This window comes from Coregonus lavaretus (genome assembly GCF_964263955.1).
Source record: "Coregonus lavaretus genome assembly, chromosome: 31".
NCBI classification, from domain to species: domain Eukaryota; kingdom Metazoa; phylum Chordata; class Actinopteri; order Salmoniformes; family Salmonidae; genus Coregonus; species Coregonus lavaretus.
Genome location: NC_140018.1, coordinates 20,812,756 through 20,830,858, shown reverse-complemented (window position 1 = coordinate 20,830,858; position 18,103 = coordinate 20,812,756). Strand labels below are relative to the sequence as shown.

Below are 18,103 nucleotides of genomic sequence, written 5' to 3'. Positions count from 1 at the left end.
CAGAATTTGTTTTGACATTTTCAAACGCATTTCCTGCAATTCTACACAGTTTGACATTACTTATGATGCCTCTCTTGAGGGGTATATGGAGGGACATTTTAAAAACACAGTATAAGTGGAAGGATAAGTAATGAAGGTATTTCAACGTAAATATTAAGAAGACACAAAATACTGAGTTGTATTATAATGATGCACACATGTATATTTATTTAAATTAACACAAAAAATGAAGACTGAGTTTTATTATAATGATGCACATGAATATTTACATAAAAAAAGTTTATGAATATTTCTTTAATAAGTGAAATATCTAAAAGCCGCCTTTTAACTATTGTCTTAAATGACAGCTGTATCTAAATATACTGGAAGGTATATTTTATCTCGGCCCCCAAGTGTATGTCTTCCACCTGTAAACTATGAAAACAAAAAGTTGATGTACGATCAATTTAGTAGATTATATCCTATGTAAATATTATGGTCACTGGCATTGGGACACCTCAGGGTTCAGTGTGGTCTGAGCTGAACTGAGGACTGGCTGAATGCCTGTGGGGGGGGGGGAGACGGAGAGAGAGAGAGAGAGAGAGAGAGAGAGAGAGAGAGAGAGAGAGAGAGAGAGAGAGAGAGAGAGAGAGAGAGAGAGAGAGGAGAGAGAGAGAGAGAGAGAGAGAGAGAGAGAGAGAGAGAGAGAGAGAGAGAGAGAGAGAGAGAGAGAGAAGAGAGAGAGAGAGAGAGAGAGAGAGAGAAGAGAGAGAGAGAGAGAGAGAGAGAGAGAGAGAGAGAGAAGAGAGAGAGAGAGAGAGAGATGCCTCCCCACATACGACAACATAACCAACAAAAATGTGTCACAACTCCTGCAGCTCTGTCAGACGCTGGGTATGTACATAGTCAATGGTAGGCTTTGAGGGGACTCCTACAGTAGGTACACATATAGCTCATGTCTTGGCAGTAGTACTGTAGACTACTTTATCACTGACCTCAACCCAGAGTCTCTTAGTGTGGTCACAGTCAGCCAACGGACACCCCTATCAGATCACAGCAAAATCACACTCTACTTGAACAGAGCTATGCTCAATCATGAGGCATCAAAGCCAAAGGAACTGAATAATATTAAGAAATGCTATAGATGGAAGGAAAGTAGTATGGAAATCTACCAAAAAACTATTAGACAACAACAAATTCAACCCTTTCTAGACAATTTTTCTGAACAAAATGTTTCACTGTAATAGTGAAGGTGTAAACTTGGCAGTAGAAAACCTAAACAGTATATCTGACCTCTCAGCTTCCCTATCAAATCAAAAATATTTCAAGCAGACAACCTAAGAAAATTAACAAAAATGGTTTAATGAAGAATGCAAAAATCTAAGAAAGAAATTAAGAAACATATCCAACCAAAAACATAGAGACCCAGAAAACCTACACTATGGTGAATCACTAAAACAATACAGAAATACACTACGGAAAAAGAAGGAACAGCACGTCAGAAATCAGCTCAATGTAATTGAAGAATCCATAGAATCTAACCACTTCTGGGAAAATTGGAAAACTCTAAACAAACAACAACACGAAGAGTTATCTATCCAAAACGGAGATGTATGGATAACAAAGAACAAACAGCAAAAACATATACATGATCAAATAAAATCTTAGAATCAACTATTAAAGACTACCAGAACACACTGGATTCTCCAATTACATTGAATGAACTACAGGACAAAATACAAACCATCCAACCCAAAAAGGCCTGTGTGATTGATGGTATCCTAAATGAAATGATAAAATATACAGACCACAAATTCCAATTGGCTATACTTAAACAAAACAAAACAAAGGCAAAGTCTTCTCATTCTTTGTTGATTTCTAAAAAGCTTTAGACTCAATTTGGCATGAGGGCCTGCTATACAAATTGATGGAAAGTGGTGTTGGGGGGAAAATCCATGTACACAAACAACAAGTATGCGGTTTAAATTGGCAAAAAACACACACATTTCTTTCCACAGGGCCGGGGGGGTGAGACAGGGATGCAGCTTAAGCCCCACCCTCTTCAACATATATATCAACGAATTGGCGAGGGCACTAGAACAGTCTGCAGCACCCGGCCTCACCCTACTAGAATCTGAAGTCAAATGTCTACTGTTTGCTGATGATCTGGTGCTTCTGTACCCAACCAAGGAGGGCCTACAGCAGCACCTAGATCTTCTGTACAGATTCTGTCAGACCTGGGCCCTCCTTGGTTGGGTATATAAACATATGACACTTGAAATGTCTTTATTCTTTTGGAACATTTGTGAGTGTAATGTTTACTGTTAATTTTGTATTGTTTATTTCACTTTTGTTTATTATCTATTTCACTTGCTTTGGCAATGTAAACATATGTTTCCCATGCCAATTAAGCCCATTAAATTGAAATTGAAATTGAATTGAGAGAGAGAGAGAGAGAGTGTCAGGGGAGAGTCTCCATTGAAACTGTAAATTAGTCCAGGAGTAATATTTCACTTACTGGTACTGAAGCTTGAGGGTAGATGTAACTGATTACAGGCATTAAAAGCCATCTTCCTGTTACCTTGTCCTTGCTGTGTTCTGGTGAACACCTACCTCCACGGGGCCCCCCAACCCCAAAACCAACAACAACAAAAACATTTTTTGGGGAAAACAGATTTCTTTGGGGAAAACCGCTAACTTCCCACATTTCAACACATTTTGTCATGGGACAGCGAGAAGAATGTGCAGATTTGTAATGCTATTTTACACATTTTGTCATGAGGCTGAGAGAACATTTTGCAGTTTTAAACCTCATTTCCTGCAATTCTACACATGTTGCCATGGGGCAGAAAGAACAATGTGCTGTTTTATAGCTCATCTCATGCTATTCTTCACATTTGTCATGAAGATGAGAGAAAATGTAGCAGTTTGCCATTGCTTATGACGTGTTTATATGCTATCTGGTGTTGGTAAAAGACAACCTTCTTGGGTGTCAAATGCTTTGTTCACAAAGAAATCTAAGGTCATAACATGTGAATGATGTACAGAGAAGATGTTTTAGGAGTCTGCTGCTGCTGTTGTCAAATCATTAGGATGGTCTCAATCTACAGTGGGGAAAAAAAGTATTTAGTCAGCCACCAATTGTGCAAGTTCTCCCACTTAAAAAGATGAGAGAGGCCTGTAATTTTCATCATAGATACACGTCAACTATGACAGACAAATTGAGAAGAAAAAAACCAGAAAATCACATTGTAGGATTTTTAATGAATTTATTTGAAAATTATGGTGGAAAATAAGTATTTGGTCACCTACAAACAAGCAAGATTTCTGGCTCTCACAGACCTGTAACTTCTTCTTTAAGAGGCTCCTCTGTCCTCCACTCGTTACCTGTATTAATGGCACCTGTTTGAACTTGTTATCAGTATAAAAGACACCTGTCCACAACCTCAAACAGTCACACTCCAAACTCCACTATGGCCAAGACCAAAGAGCTGTCAAAGGACACCAGAAACAAAATGGTAGACCTGCACCAGGCTGGGAAGACTGAATCTGCAATAGGTAAGCAGCTTGGTTTGAAGAAATCAACTGTGGGAGCAATTATTAGGAAATGGAAGACATACAAGACCACTGATAATCTCCCTCGATCTGGGGCTCCACGCAAGATCTCACCCCGTGGGGTCAAAATGATCACAAGAACGGTGAGCAAAAATCCCAGAACCACACGGGGGGACCTAGTGAATGACCTGCAGAGAGCTGGGACCAAAGTAACAAAGCCTACCATCAGTAACACACTACGCCGCCAGGGACTCAAATCCTGCAGTGCCAGACGTGTCCCCCTGCTTAAGCCAGTACATGTCCAGGCCCGTCTGAAGTTTGCTAGAGTGCATTTGGATGATCCAGAAGAGGATTGGGAGAATGTCATATGGTCAGATGAAACCAAAATAGAACTTTTTGGTAAAAACTCAACTCGTCGTGTTTGGAGGACAAAGAATGCTGAGTTGCATCCAAAGAACACCATACCTACTGTGAAGCATGGGGTGGAAACATCATGCTTTGGGGCTGTTTTTCTGCAAAGGGACCAGGACGACTGATGTGTAAAGGAAAGAATGAATGGGGCCATGTATCGTGAGATTTTGAGTGAAAACCTCCTTCCATCAGCAAGGGCATTGAAGATGAAACGTGGCTGCGTCTTTCAGCATGACAATGATCCCAAACACACCGCCCGGGCAATGAAGGAGTGGCTTCGTAAGAAGCATTTCAAGGTCCTGGAGTGGCCTAGCCAGTCTCCAGATCTCAACCCCATAGAAAATCTTTGGAGGGAGTTGAAAGTCCGTGTTGCCCAGCGACAGCCCCAAAACATCACTGCTCTAGAGGAGATCTGCATGGAGGAATGGGCCAAAATACCAGCAACAGTGTGTGAAAACCTTGTGAAGACTTACAGAAAACGTTTGACCTGTGTCACTGCCAACAAAGGGTATATAACAAAGTATTGAGAAACTTTTGTTATTGACCAAATACTTATTTTCCACCATAATTTGCAAATAAATTCATTAAAAATCCTACAATGTGATTTTCTGGAATGTTTTTTCTCATTTTGTCTGTCATAGTTGACGTGTACCTATGATGAAAATTACAGGCCTCTCTCATCTTTTTAAGTGGGAGAACTTGCACAATTGGTGGCTGACTAAATACTTTTTTCCCCCACTGTAACTAAGTGCATAGGGTCGGCGCCAAGGCCTTATGAGCTCCAGTTAAAACAGTTAACGTCAGAGTGTGTTTTTCAGTCTGAGTTCCAGCCCAGTTGCTGTGCTCTGCCGATGGGTTACACTGTGTTATTCCCCCTCACTGGACGTCCCTGAGAGAGCTCTCTTTAATTTTCAGTTTTGGCATGACCAGTGCATTCTTCACTCCGCTAGCTGATCTCCACCTCGGATGGATGTGGGGTTTCCCTTAGCCACCAACCGACAACAGCACTCTGGACTCTCTCCGGGCAAGGCCAGGGAAGCCTTTACTCCCCTCCCCCCAAGCACCAGAGCCAGCAGAGTGCTCTCCAGGGCACACTGTGAGCTCAGTGCCTCCCTAACACACACACACTGTTCAGGGTGATCTCCCACACTGAGCCAGGGTGCACTTTGAACTCAGGGACTCCCTCACACACACACACATACAAAAGCAAGGACGAACACACAAACAACAGCCGTTCTAGCAAACACAGTGAGATGTTTAAGAGCAGCTCTTAAGAGTTAAGACCATTAAAATGCACTTCAGCACTTGAGTAATTGCTGGGAAATCTTACTCCACATAATCAAGAGTTAGATATTTGGTTTATTTTCTCTCAGCTGACTGGCTATACTTGCCAAGTTTATTTTCTCTCATCTGACTTTGAAAAAACAATGACAAAGCAACTTCCCATACATGGAACGATTTATATCTAGATGTGATGACAAGGTATATGACTATCTTTGAACAGTGGACGTGGACCCAGATGGAAATGTCTGTTTTCAGTAACACAGTAGATGAAGTTACATTAAGAAGTTTATAAAAGGCACTGGAGTTTTTTCCATTACATGAGGCTGTGCTGCTGTGTTCCAATGGAGGGGGGATCCACTCATACTGCTCTTCACAGTAGATGTGAGAGAATATCAGGGAGGCTAGAGGTTGGTTCACACACATATACAGTTGAAGTCGGAAGTTTACATACACCTTAGCCAAATACATTTAAACTCAGTTTTTCACAATTCCTGACATTTAATAATAGTATAAATTCCCTGTCTTAGGTCAGTTAGGATCACCACTTTATTTTAAGAATGTGAAATGTCAGAATAATAGTAGAGAGAATGTTTTATTTCAGCTTTTATTTCTTTCATCACATTCCCAGAGGGTCAGAAGTTTACATACACTCAATTAGTATTTGGTAGCATTGCCTTTAAATTGTTTAACTTGGGTCAAACGTTTCGGGTAGCCTTCCACAAGCTTCCCACAATAAGTTGGGTGAATTTTGGCCCATTCCTCCTGACAGAGCTGGTGTAACTGAGTCAGGTTTCTAGGCCTCCTTGCTCACACACGCTTTTTCAGTTCTGCCCACAAATTTCTATAGGATTGAGGTCAGGGCTTTGTGATGGCCACTCCAATACCTTGACTTTGTTGTCCTTAAGCCATTTTGCCACAACTTTGGAAGTATGCTTGGGGTCATTGTCCATTTGGAAGACCCATTTGCGACCAAGTTTTAACTTCCTGACTGATGTCTTGAGATGTTGCTTCAATATATCCACATAATTTTCCTTCCTCATGATGCCATCTATTTTGTGAAGTGCACCATACCCTCCTGCAGAAAAGCACCCCTACAGCATGATGCTGCCACCCCCGTGCTTCACGTTTGGGATGGTGTTCTTCGGTTTGCAAGATACCCCCTTTTTCCTCCAAACATAACGATGGCCATTATGGCCAAACAGTTCTATTTTCGATTCATCAGACCAGAGGACATTTCTCCTAAAAGTCTGATCTTTGTCCCCATGTGCAGTTGAAAACCACAGTCTGGCTTTTTTATGGCAGTTTTGGAGCAGTGGCTTCTTCCTTGCTGAGCGGCCTTTCAGGTTATGTCGATATAGGACTTGTTTTACTGTGGATATAGATACTTTAGTACCTGTTTCCTCCAGCATCTTCACAAGGTCCTTTGCTGTTGTTCTGGGATTGATTTGCACTTTTTGCACCAAAGTACGTTCATCTCTAGGAGACAGAACGCGTCTCCTTCCTGAGCGGTATGACGGCTGAATGGTCCCATGGTGTTTATACTTGCGTTTGTACAGATGAACGTGGTACCTTCAGGCGTTTGGAAATTGCTCCCAAGGATGAACCAGACTTGTGGAGGTCTACAATTTTCTTTCTGAGGTCTTGGCTGATTTCTTTTGATTTTCCCATGATGTCAAGCAAAGAGGCACTGAGTTTAAATGTAGGCCTTGAAATACATCCACAGGTACACTTCCAATTGACTCAAATGATGTCAATTAGCCTATCAGAAGGTTCTAAAGTCATGACATAATTTTCTGGAATTTTCCAAGCTGTTTAAAGGCACAGTCAACTTAGTGTATGTAAACTTCTGACCCACTGGAATTGTGATAGAGTGAATTTCCAACTTGAGTGCTCTTTCTCTTTCTTTCTCTCTCTCTCTCTCTCTCTCTCTCTCTCTCTCTCTCTCTCTCTCTCTCTCTCTTTCTCTCGCACTCACTCACTCACTCTCACACAAACACACACACACACACTGTTGCCTGTGCTACATCTTCCCAAAACACTCCTCTTTCACGTGGTGGAAACTGACTGAACCGGAGGTCAGCGGCGTAGCGGTGGTGCTCAGGGAGAGGCAGGGCCATCAGATAACAGCAGCACCAGGGACAGCCTTGAGTGTGAGGTTTCCCCTTAGGCCTGTTTATGTGTTTCTCAGCTACCCACAATAATAAAAGCAACACAACCACACCCTCACAGGACAAACATTAGAGATACAGCCCAATCACACACCAACAGCCTACAAAAATACATACCTCAACGACACAATTAGATGACGTTACTCTGTCTAAAAAAAGAAAGCATTGCGAGTATTAATATGTAGTAATAACATCACACCTATTTCCACCTCCTCCCTATAGGCTGTCTCATCTTTGTCGGTGATCAGGACTACCACTGTTGTGTCGTCGGCAAACTTAATGATGGTGTTGGAGTCGAGCCTGGCCATGCAGTCATGGGTGAACAGGGAGTACAGAAGGGGACTGATCAAACACCCCTGAGGGGCCCCCGTGTTGAGGATCAGCGTGCCAGATATGTTGTTACCTACCCTTACCACCTGGGGGCGGCCCGTCAGGAAGTCCAGGATCCAGTTGCAGAGGGAGGTGTTTAGTCCCAGGGTCCTAAGCTTAGTGATGAGCTTTGAGGGCACTATGGTGTTGAACGCTGAGCTGTAGTCAATGAATAGCATTCTTACGTAAGTGTTCCTCTTGTCCAGGTGGGAAAGTGCAGTATGGAGTGCAATAGAGATTGCATCATCTGTGGATCTTCTGGGGTGGTATGCAAATTGGAGTGGGTCTAGGGTTTCTGGGATAATGGTGTTGATGTGAGCCATGACCAGCCTTTCAAAGCACTTCATGGCTACAGACGTGAGTGCTACGGGTCAGTAGTCATTTAAGCAGGTTATCTTAGTGTTCTTGGGCACAGGGACTATGGTGGTCTGCTTGAAACATGTTGGTATTACAGACTCAGTCAGGGACATGTTGAAAATGTCAGTGAAGACACTTGCAGTTGGTCAGCGCATGCTCGGATTACGCGTCCTGGTAATCCGTCTGGCCATGCGGCCTTGTGAATGTTGACCTGCTTAAAAGTCTTACTCACATCGGCTACGGAGAGCGTGATCACATAATCATCCGGAACAGCTGATGTTCTCATGTATGCTTCAGTGTTGCTTGCCTCAGAACGAGCATAGAAGTGATTTAGTTTGTCTGGTAGGCTCGTGTCACTGGGCAGCTTGCGGCTGTGCTTCCCTTTGTAGTCTGTAATAGTTTGCAAGCCCTGCCACATCCGACGAGTGTCGGACCCGGTGTAGTATGATTCAATCTTAGTCCTGTATTGACTCTTTGCCTGTTTGATGGTTCGTCGGAGGGCATAGCGGGATTTCTTATAAGCGTCCGGGTTAGAGTCCTGCTCCTTGAAAACGGCAACTCATCCGCACTGAGCTCAACTACCATTTAGCTCAGTGCGGATGTTGCCTGTAATCCATGGCTTCAGGTTGGGGTATGTACGTACGGTCACTGTGGGGACGACGTCATCGATGCACTTATTGATGAAGCCAGTGACTGATGTGGTGTACTCCTCAATGCCATTGGAAGAATCCCGGAACATATTCCCGTCTGTGCTAGCAAAACAGTCCTGTAGCTTAGCATCTGCGTCATCTGACCACTTCCTTATTAACCGTGTCACTGGTGCTTCCTGCAGTAGTTTTTGCTTATAAGAAGGAATCAGGAGGATATAATTATGGTCAGATTTGCCAAATAGAGGGAGATGAAGAGCTTTGTACGCGTCTCTGTCTGTGGAGTAAAGGTTGTCTAGAGTTTTTTTTCCTCTGGTTGCACAAAAACATTGCAGGAAGAACATTTCCTGATACAAATAAATATCCTATAAATCACATTGGCTACGCTTGGCCTGTGTGCAACGAACTTGAAACATTGTATCAACTATCAACTGGGTCCGGCCCGAAGCTCAAGGTAGCAAACTTGCAACCTTGTATAAACTATTCTGGGCCCTCAGAGTTTCGGCCAGTGAGCTCCTGACACAGCTGTATTTACGCAAGTGATAAAAAGTAATCATGTATTTTATGACATTTCCACTGGATTAGAGCATTACATTTTTAGCTTTCAAACCGAGGCTCGATGGTTATCGAAAGGGAGAGATCTGGAAATGTTTTTCAAATACATGAGGAACTGTTGTCTTTCTCAATGGCTAAAAAACAGACTTAATTTGATTGCTGTTTGAGGTGAAGAAAACATTACTTTGAGAAGCTACACAGCTCATTAGTGGTGGTGAGTTAAGAAAGACAATCAGAAACACTATCAGACATCCCCAAATGGGCATATTTATAAATTTGTGCGCAGGCCAGGTAGCCTAGGCCAACTTCTATATGTAATCAGGTGTGTGTCCTTACTCAACATTGACAGGAGCGCTCCAAACAAAAGACAATTAATAAATGGAATGAAATAAACCAAAACTTGTTTCTCACAAGTGTAGCATAGGTTGTGAGCCTTGCAAACAACATGCATTAGAAGAAATGACAGTAACCAAACAAACATTGTAGATTAGAAATTATGGGGATTAACGGTAAATGTACTAATGGTGATAAATGTAATGCGGAATTGATAGAGACTAACAATCAAAGGACAAAACAATTCACACAATGAAGTTATGACAGGTGACAGGAGAGAGTGCATTCTGGAGAGAGAAGCACCTTGTGCATCTTAGCCACACTCTCCTTCTTCTTGGACTGTCCACTGAGATAGGTGCGAATCAGACAGGTGTCTACTGTGTGACATTTAAAAAATATATATTTAGATCAACCAACAGCCTGTCGACCAAACAATCGACCAGTCGACTAAATGGGGTCAGCCCTAGTGTGGACCATTCCTTAATGAGGTCGACACAGAGGAACTTGAAGCTCTCGACCCACTCCAGTACAGCCCTGTCAATGTGAATCGGGTGTGTTCGGCCCTCCGTTTCCTGACGTTGAGGAAGAGGTTGTGGTCCTGGCACCTCTCTTCGTAATCCGTGATAGTTTGCAAACCCTGCCACATTCGATGCCGGCATAGTAGGATTCGATCTTAGTCCTGTATTGATGCTTTGGCTGTTTGATGGCTGATTGGCGGTCGTAGTGGGATTTCTTATAAGAGTCCGGATTAGTGTCCCGCTTCTTGAATGTAATCCATGGCTTCTGGTTGGGATATGTACGTAAATACTGCCACTGTTGGGACGACGTTGTCGATACACTTATTAATGAAGCCAGTGACTGATGTGGTAAACTCCTCAATGTTATCAGATGAATCCCGGAACATATTCTAGTCTGTGCTAGCAAAACATTTCTGTAGCATAGCATCCGCTTCATTGGACCACTTCCATATTGAGCATGTCACTGGTACTTTGTGTTTGAGATTTTGCTTGTAAGCAGGACTCAGGAGGATAGAGTTATGGTCAGATTTGCCAAAGAGAGGGGGCGAGGGAGAGCCTTGTACGCATTTCTGTGTGTGGAGTAAAGGTAATGAAGAGTTTTGTCGAATCTAGATTCACAGGTGAAATGCGGGTAACTATTTGGTCAAACGGATTGCAGTTTCCCTGCATTAAAATCACCGGCCATGGGAAGCGATGCCTCTGGATGTGCATTTCCCTATACAGCTCCTTGAGTGCGGTCTAAGTGCCAGCATCGGTTTGTGGTGCTAAATAGATAGCTACAAAAAATATAGATGAAAACTCTCTTGGTAAATAGTAGGGTCTGCAGCCTATCATGAGGAATTCTAACTCAGGCGAGCAAAAACTTGAGACTTCCATAACATTAGAGATTGCACACCAGCTGTTGTTAACAAAGAAACAAACCCCTCCCCCTTTCGTCTTACCCGAGGCTGCCTTCTGGTCTAGACGATGCATGGAAAAACCAGCGAGATGTACACTGAGTATACAAAACAATAAGGACACCTTCCTAATATTGAGTCGCCTCAATTCAATTCAGGGATGCTGGCCCATATTGACTCCAATGCTCCCACAGTTGTATCAAGTTGGCTGAATGTCCTTTGGGTGGTGGACCATTCTTGATACACACGGGAAACTGTTGAGCGTGAAAAATCAAGCAGCGTTGCAGTTCTTGACACAAACCGGTGCGCCTGGCACCTACTACCATACCCTGTTCAAAGGCACTTAAATATTTTGTCTTGCCCATTCACCCTCTGAATGGCATACATACACAATCCATGTCTCAACTGTCTCAAGGCTTAAAAATCCTAATTTAACCTGTCTCCTCCCTTTCAGCTAGACTGATTGAAGTGGATTTAACAAGTGACATCAATAAGAGATCATAGCTTTCACCTAGATTCACCTGGACAGTCTATGTCATGGAAAGAGCAGAGTTCTTAATGTTTTGTACACTCAGTGTATATTATCCATGTCCTTATTCAGCCACGACTCCGAGAAACATAAAATATTACAGTTCTTCAGGCCCCGTTGATAAGATAGTCTTGAGCGGAGCTCTTCTAGTTTGTTCTCCAGTGATTGTACGTTCGTCAATAGAACAAAGGGTAGAGGCGGTTTATTTGCTCGCCAACAAAGTCTCATCAGAATGCCGGCTCGTTTGCCTCTCTTGCGCCGTCGCTTCCTCTTTCGAGTCCCGGGGATTATGGCCTGGTCCGGAGTAAGCAGAATGTCCAGAGAAACTGTCATCCAAATTGAGGTTAGTGATCACTGTTTTGATGTTCGGAAGCTGTATTCGGTCATAGGACATGATGACGGAGACATTACATACAAAAAAATTAAGATCAGCATAAAAAAAAACACAAAATAGCAGAATTGGTCAGGAGCCCGTAAAACTGCTAACCACTGCAGCGTCATCTTTTTCATGCACATGTATACACACATCCGACATATAATCAGATAAGCACATGCTTTCCTGGTGCTTCTCCATCCATAGTGATAAAGTAGCTAAGTAGCGAGTACAATATAACGTCTCCACCTAGTTCTGTTCAAAAGAAATCCCTTAAAAAGACTCAAACCCAATCCATCATTAGTGTTGGGACATTGTGAAACCATTCTCCCTTTGAGTTAACGGTTTAAAAGAGAAAGTATTTCTGTGTTCTGTCATATTTATGTGTGTTCAGATAAAAGCAGAGTGAGTGACTCATCTGAGTTTCTCACAGCTCAGCTCAGACACTGGGGTTCTGGTCTGTTTCAAGGTGGCTGATGGGAAACAGAACCGACCAGGCCACGGTGGCTTGGGATGTGGTTGGGAGTTATTAAAAACACGTTAGTGTTTAGTGACCCTTTGGGTCTCCAGGACCAGGATTGAGAAGCACAGCCTCTGAGCAGTGTAAAAATATCCATGAGCTTGTCTGAAATTGTCTGAAATTGTGAATTATGAAATGTGTAATGGCTTGAAATGTGAAATATGAAAACTGGGAAGGACCTTAATAAATATACATATACGGTATATATATATACACTACCGTTCAAAAGTTTGGGGTCACTTAGAAATGTCCTTGTTAAATATTACCCACAAAACACCCGTCTCAACGTCAACAGTGAAGAGAGAAAAAGCCATATCTCAGACTGGCCAATAAAAAGAAAAGATTAAGACGGTCTGAGATATGGCTTTTTCTTTGCAACTCTGCCTAGAAGGTCAGCATCCCGGAGTCGCCTCTTCACTGTTGACGTTGAGACGGGTGTTTTGCGGGTACTATTTAATGAAGCTGCCAGTTGAGGACCTGTGATGTGCCTGTTTCTCAAACTAGACACTCTAATGTATTTGTCCTCTTGCTCAGTTGTGCACCGGGGCCTCCCACTCCTCTTTCTATTCTGGTTAGAGCCAGTTGCGCTGTTCTGTGAATGGAGTAGTACACAGCGTTGTACGAGATCTTCAGTTTCTTGGCAATTTCTCGCATGGAATAGCCTTCATTTCTCAGAACAAGAATAGACTGACGAGTTTCAGAAGAAAGTTCTTTTTTTCTGGCCATTTTGAGCCTGTAATCGAACCCACAATTGCTGATGCTCCAGATACTCAACTAGTCTCAAGAAGGCCAGTTTTATTGCTTCTTTAATCAGCACAACAGTTTTCAGCTGTGCTAACATAATTGCAAAAGAGTTTTCTAATGATCAATTAGCCTTTTAAAATGCTAAACTTGGATTAGCAAACACAACGTGCCATTGGAACACAGGACTGATGGTTGCTGATAATGGGCCTCTGTACGCCTATGTAGATATTCCATTAAAAAATCAGCCGTTTCCAGCTACAATAGCCATTTACAACATTAACAATGTCTACACTGTATTTCTGATCAATTTGATGTTATTTTAATGGACAAAAAATTTGCTTTTCTTTCAAAAACAAGGACATTTCTAAGTGACCCCAAACTTTGAACGGTAGTGTATTTAAAAAAATTAACACAGACAGTCAGGCACTGAACGAACATGAAGGGTGCAGGGGAAGGGAGGAGAGGAGAGGAGAGGGGAGAGAAAGTAGACCGACAGTACCCCTCACAGACTAGAGAGACGGATCAAACAAGTCAGAGTCTGGAGGAAGCAGTGAAGACATGGAGATGAGCTGGAGACTGGGGAAACAGAGGATGCAGGAAAAGTCTGTGAGACAGGAACTGACTGGAGTGACTCTGCTATGGAGGGATGGAAGAGGGAGGATGGGGAGGGAGGAGGTCAAGTCAAGATCGGTGGTGAAAATAATTAATGGTCGTTTGTGACAGAGAATTGTTATGCATTTATTCATTCAATATTGTCCATGCTGAATAAATGAGAGCACATGCACATCAATGCATAGTGGATTTAAATATATAAGCACTGCAGTCATAACTCATTTCTTCATATCTAAGAGCACTATACAATTCAAATTTGAGGTACTTGTCACTGAATTTCTTTATGTCCAATGACCACTCAACAGAACTTTCAAACCATGATAACTTTTTATCAGGACAGAGATAAGACCCATATAGAACACAGAATTGTAATGGTTTTGGTTTAATAAATGAGAATAACACCTCTTTATACAGTAGCAGGAAACCGCTATAACCTGTAGAATCTACCTCTAAAGCCAAAGCATGTTGCTGTTACAGTACCTGCAGCTGTCTGTGGAAGAGGAGGATAGATACTGAGACAACACCCAGCACAGGGACAATCAGGCTCCACATGTGAGAGACAAAAGACGACATGGTGACAGATGGATGGATGCTGCACTCCGTCTCTCCAGATATAGCTGCCGGCTATAATCAGAGTCTTCACAGGGGCAGGACAACAAGGCTTATGGCTCATTTGTTTCACAAAAGCCACCTTGGAAAAACAAAATCAGGGCCATGCAAATGAGCTGGTATGACTTTGAGAGTGAACACTTGAGAGGCGACCCGGCGTTTGTCCACATGGCCCTGCTGCCTGTGGCCGGGCTGAGTCTGTGTGCCCTGCTCGCCCATGCAAATCACCTGTTCCTCAAACACACAAATCACAAACATGTGGGAACTGCATAGACACGAGTTTGCTCAGGTTGCAGCATGTGAGACACACATCAGGACACAGTGGGACGAACAGACGGACAGACAAACACCCCGACCAACATTCAACAACACACAGTGAACATATTGAATCCCAGCTCTGTCTAATGTCAGTGTATTTATACTTGGCAAACACTTGATAGTAAAAGAGCTGTGTTATCACTGTTTACTTTCATATCCAGATATTATTACTGGCACTAAATCCATAAAACCCACAATGATTCTGTTGGCATGGCTCTTATAATCCAGGTATAGTGTATGGCTATTAGTTAACTACAGTACTAGAATATAACCACAGACAGAGAGGGAGGGAGGGAGGGAGGGGGAGAGAGAGAGAGAGAGAGAGAGAGAGAGAGAGAGAGAGAGAGAGAGAGAGAGAGAGAGAGAGAGAGAGAGAGAGAGAGAGAGAGAGAGAGAGAGAGAGAGAGAGAGAGAGAGAGAGAGAGAGAGAGAGAGAGAGAGAGAGAGAGAGAGAGAGAGAGAGAGAGAGAGGGGACAAATACAGTCCATAATATATAGGTTATTTACATAACCTCCTTTCCTGAGGAGTCTCTGGAGTTTTCTTCAGAGAGGATCCGAGGTCACTGCGGTGGTGTGACGTATTTTGGGTGATTTGTCCTCGTAAGACTTCCTTTTCCTGTATTCCTGGGATGATGGATTCCCCCAGCTCTACTGCTCCTCTCTGGACTAAATAATTATCTCCTCTTAGATCAAATTTAGGAAGAACATAATATACAGTGCATTCGGAAAGTATTCAGACCCATTTACTTTTTCCACATTTTGTTACGTTACAGCCTTATTCTAAAATTGATTAAATTAAAACAACTGATATATCACATTTACATAAGTATTCAGACCCTTTATTCAGACCCTTTACTTTGTTGAAGCACCTTTGGCAGCGATTACAGCCTCAAGTCTTCTTGAGTATGATGCTACAAGCTTGGCACACCTGTATTTGGGGAGTTTCTCCCATTCTTCTCTGCAGATCCTCTCAAGCTCTGTAAGGTTGGATGGGGAGCGTCGCTGCACAGCTATTTTCAGGTCTCTCCAGAGATGTTAGATTGTGTTCAAGTCCGGGCTCTGTCTGGGCCACTCAAGGACATTCAAAGACTTGTACCGAAGCCACTCCTGCATTGTCTTGGCTGTGTTCTTAGGGTCGTTGTCCTGTTGGAAGGTGAACCTTCGCCCCAGTCTGAGGTCCTGAGAGCTCTGGAGCAGGTTTTCATCAAGGATCTCTCTGTACTTTGGAGCTCTGTCAGAGTGACCATCAGGTTCTTGGTCACCTCCCTGACCAAGGCCCTTCTCCCCCGATTGCTCAGTTTCGCCGGGCGGCCAGCTCTAGGAAGAGTCTTGGTGGTTCCAAATTTCTTCCATTTAAGAATGATGGAGGCCACTGTGTTCTTGGGGACCTTCAATGCTGCAGAAATGTTTTGGTACCCTTCCCCAGATCTGTGCCTCGACACAATCCTGTCTCGGAGCTCTACGGACAATTCCTTCTACCTCATGGCTTGGTTTTTATAAATTTGCTAAAATTTATAAAAACCTGTTTTCGCTTTGTCATTATGGGGTATTCTGTGTAGATTGATGAGGATTTTTATTTAATCAATTTTAGAATAAAGCTGTAACGTAACGAAATGTTAAAAATGGAAGGGGACTGACTACTTTCCGAATGCACTGTACATCTCCTTATTCCCACTCTGGCAGCCATGCCAAGCACTGGACAGCAGTGTTTTGAGGGAAACACTGACAGAATTATCAATTCAAGTGAAACCTGGAATTTCTTTATTGGAACAACTTCCTACATAGCATATTGTGGCCTGTTTGTGGAATATATTGTTTACTTTCTAGCAACATTTAATCTTTGATGGAATACTTACAGCTATGAAGTTGTGTATTATTTGCATTACATAATTAACCATTGTGTCCACAGACATTAGAGGCCATGCACTCTCTGTCATTAGGCAGAGCTGAAAATGGTTTGATCTCATACCACATGATAATCAGGTATTTGCATGCAGACTCAGAGACTGATTTGCATGACTATACTAGTGAGGAGTAGTTTTTACATACCCAAGTTATCTACTAAATTCTACAGGGGTTGAATAGATTTCTTTAGTTAAAGACATAAGGTCGTACCAGGCCAAACACCAGGTATTCAGATGAGTTGAGTCTACATGACAACATCACATTTGTGGGCATTGGTCATAATCAAACTAAGTTAGTTAAATGTTGAGGTTATGGGCAGATTATCGTTCAACTCATTTGCAACTCTTATGCATTCATTCTCTCAATTCTTTCACACACAACATTCACATCCAGATCGTGGCTCCAGGTGATGTGGTTTGAATGATTTGATGAGCCCAAGTTTCTGTCTGTATATCTACACTCTTCATTTCACAGACAGGACAAACATTGAAGCTGACCTCACAGTCAGATAACAGGTTAGAAGACTTATATCAGAGTCTGCTCAGTGCAGTACAGCACAGCTAGCACCATGTGAAACCACAATACTTTCCTACTACCGTCTCCACCACGCTGCAACAATGAACCTTGGGTAAACAATTACTCACCTAGTGTCAGGCATGAATAGAGGTAAGCAAGCTACCATTGTATACTAGTTAGGGTTGCAACGGGAGGGTATATTACTGGAAACTTTAAAAGTTTACCAGAATTTTGGTAACTTTCAAATTATCACAGGTGTCTGGAATTATCTCTGTGTGGAATTATCACATAACTAAATAATATGATTTAAAAATGTAAAATAGAATGACAAAGCTGTAAAACATTATCCTAAATATAAATCATCATAAATCATGCAAAATTGCATTTTGTCCCCCCCAGTTTTATCATTGCACTGTGATACCAAAAACGGCATAGGTGTGCTTTAGGACCATGCGGAAGCCTTAGAGCAGTCAGGTAGGTTGTTTGGAGGTTTCAGCTGGCTGTATTTAGGACCGCACGGACAAGCTGTGTGAAGGCGTGCGGACAGGCTGTGTGAAGGCAAAGCTTCTGAAAGGCTGGCGCATAGGACCAGCATGGGAGAGATGAACATCTGCAGCTGCTATCAGTGTGTATGTGTTGCACTTTTCTCTGAGTTGTAAAAGCAAGCAGAGCAGAAACTGGCTACTCTTTAGTTGACTGATGTAGCTGGCAAGGTAACTGCTGTTTAACTTAACAGAAAAAAAACGAAACTAGTGTTTATTCCCAGTGCTGAGCTAGTAGTGTACCTGACATGTAACGTTAGCTTACTAATGTTTCCTCCCCTCTTGACTGAGGCAAATGAATTAGCTAGCTAGTAGCTACCACAGCCAGTTCAGCTCTAGCATGTAGCTATCTGTTAGATAGTG

At 42.6% G+C, this 18,103-nt stretch overlaps 1 protein-coding gene across 2 annotated transcripts in view; it reads right to left on the bottom strand.

Moving 5' to 3' along the window:
- Positions 1–18,103, bottom strand: part of itpkb (inositol-trisphosphate 3-kinase B) — a 65,143-nt gene that overhangs the window by 11,392 nt on the left and 35,648 nt on the right. The gene's annotated exons all lie outside the window — the stretch shown is intronic.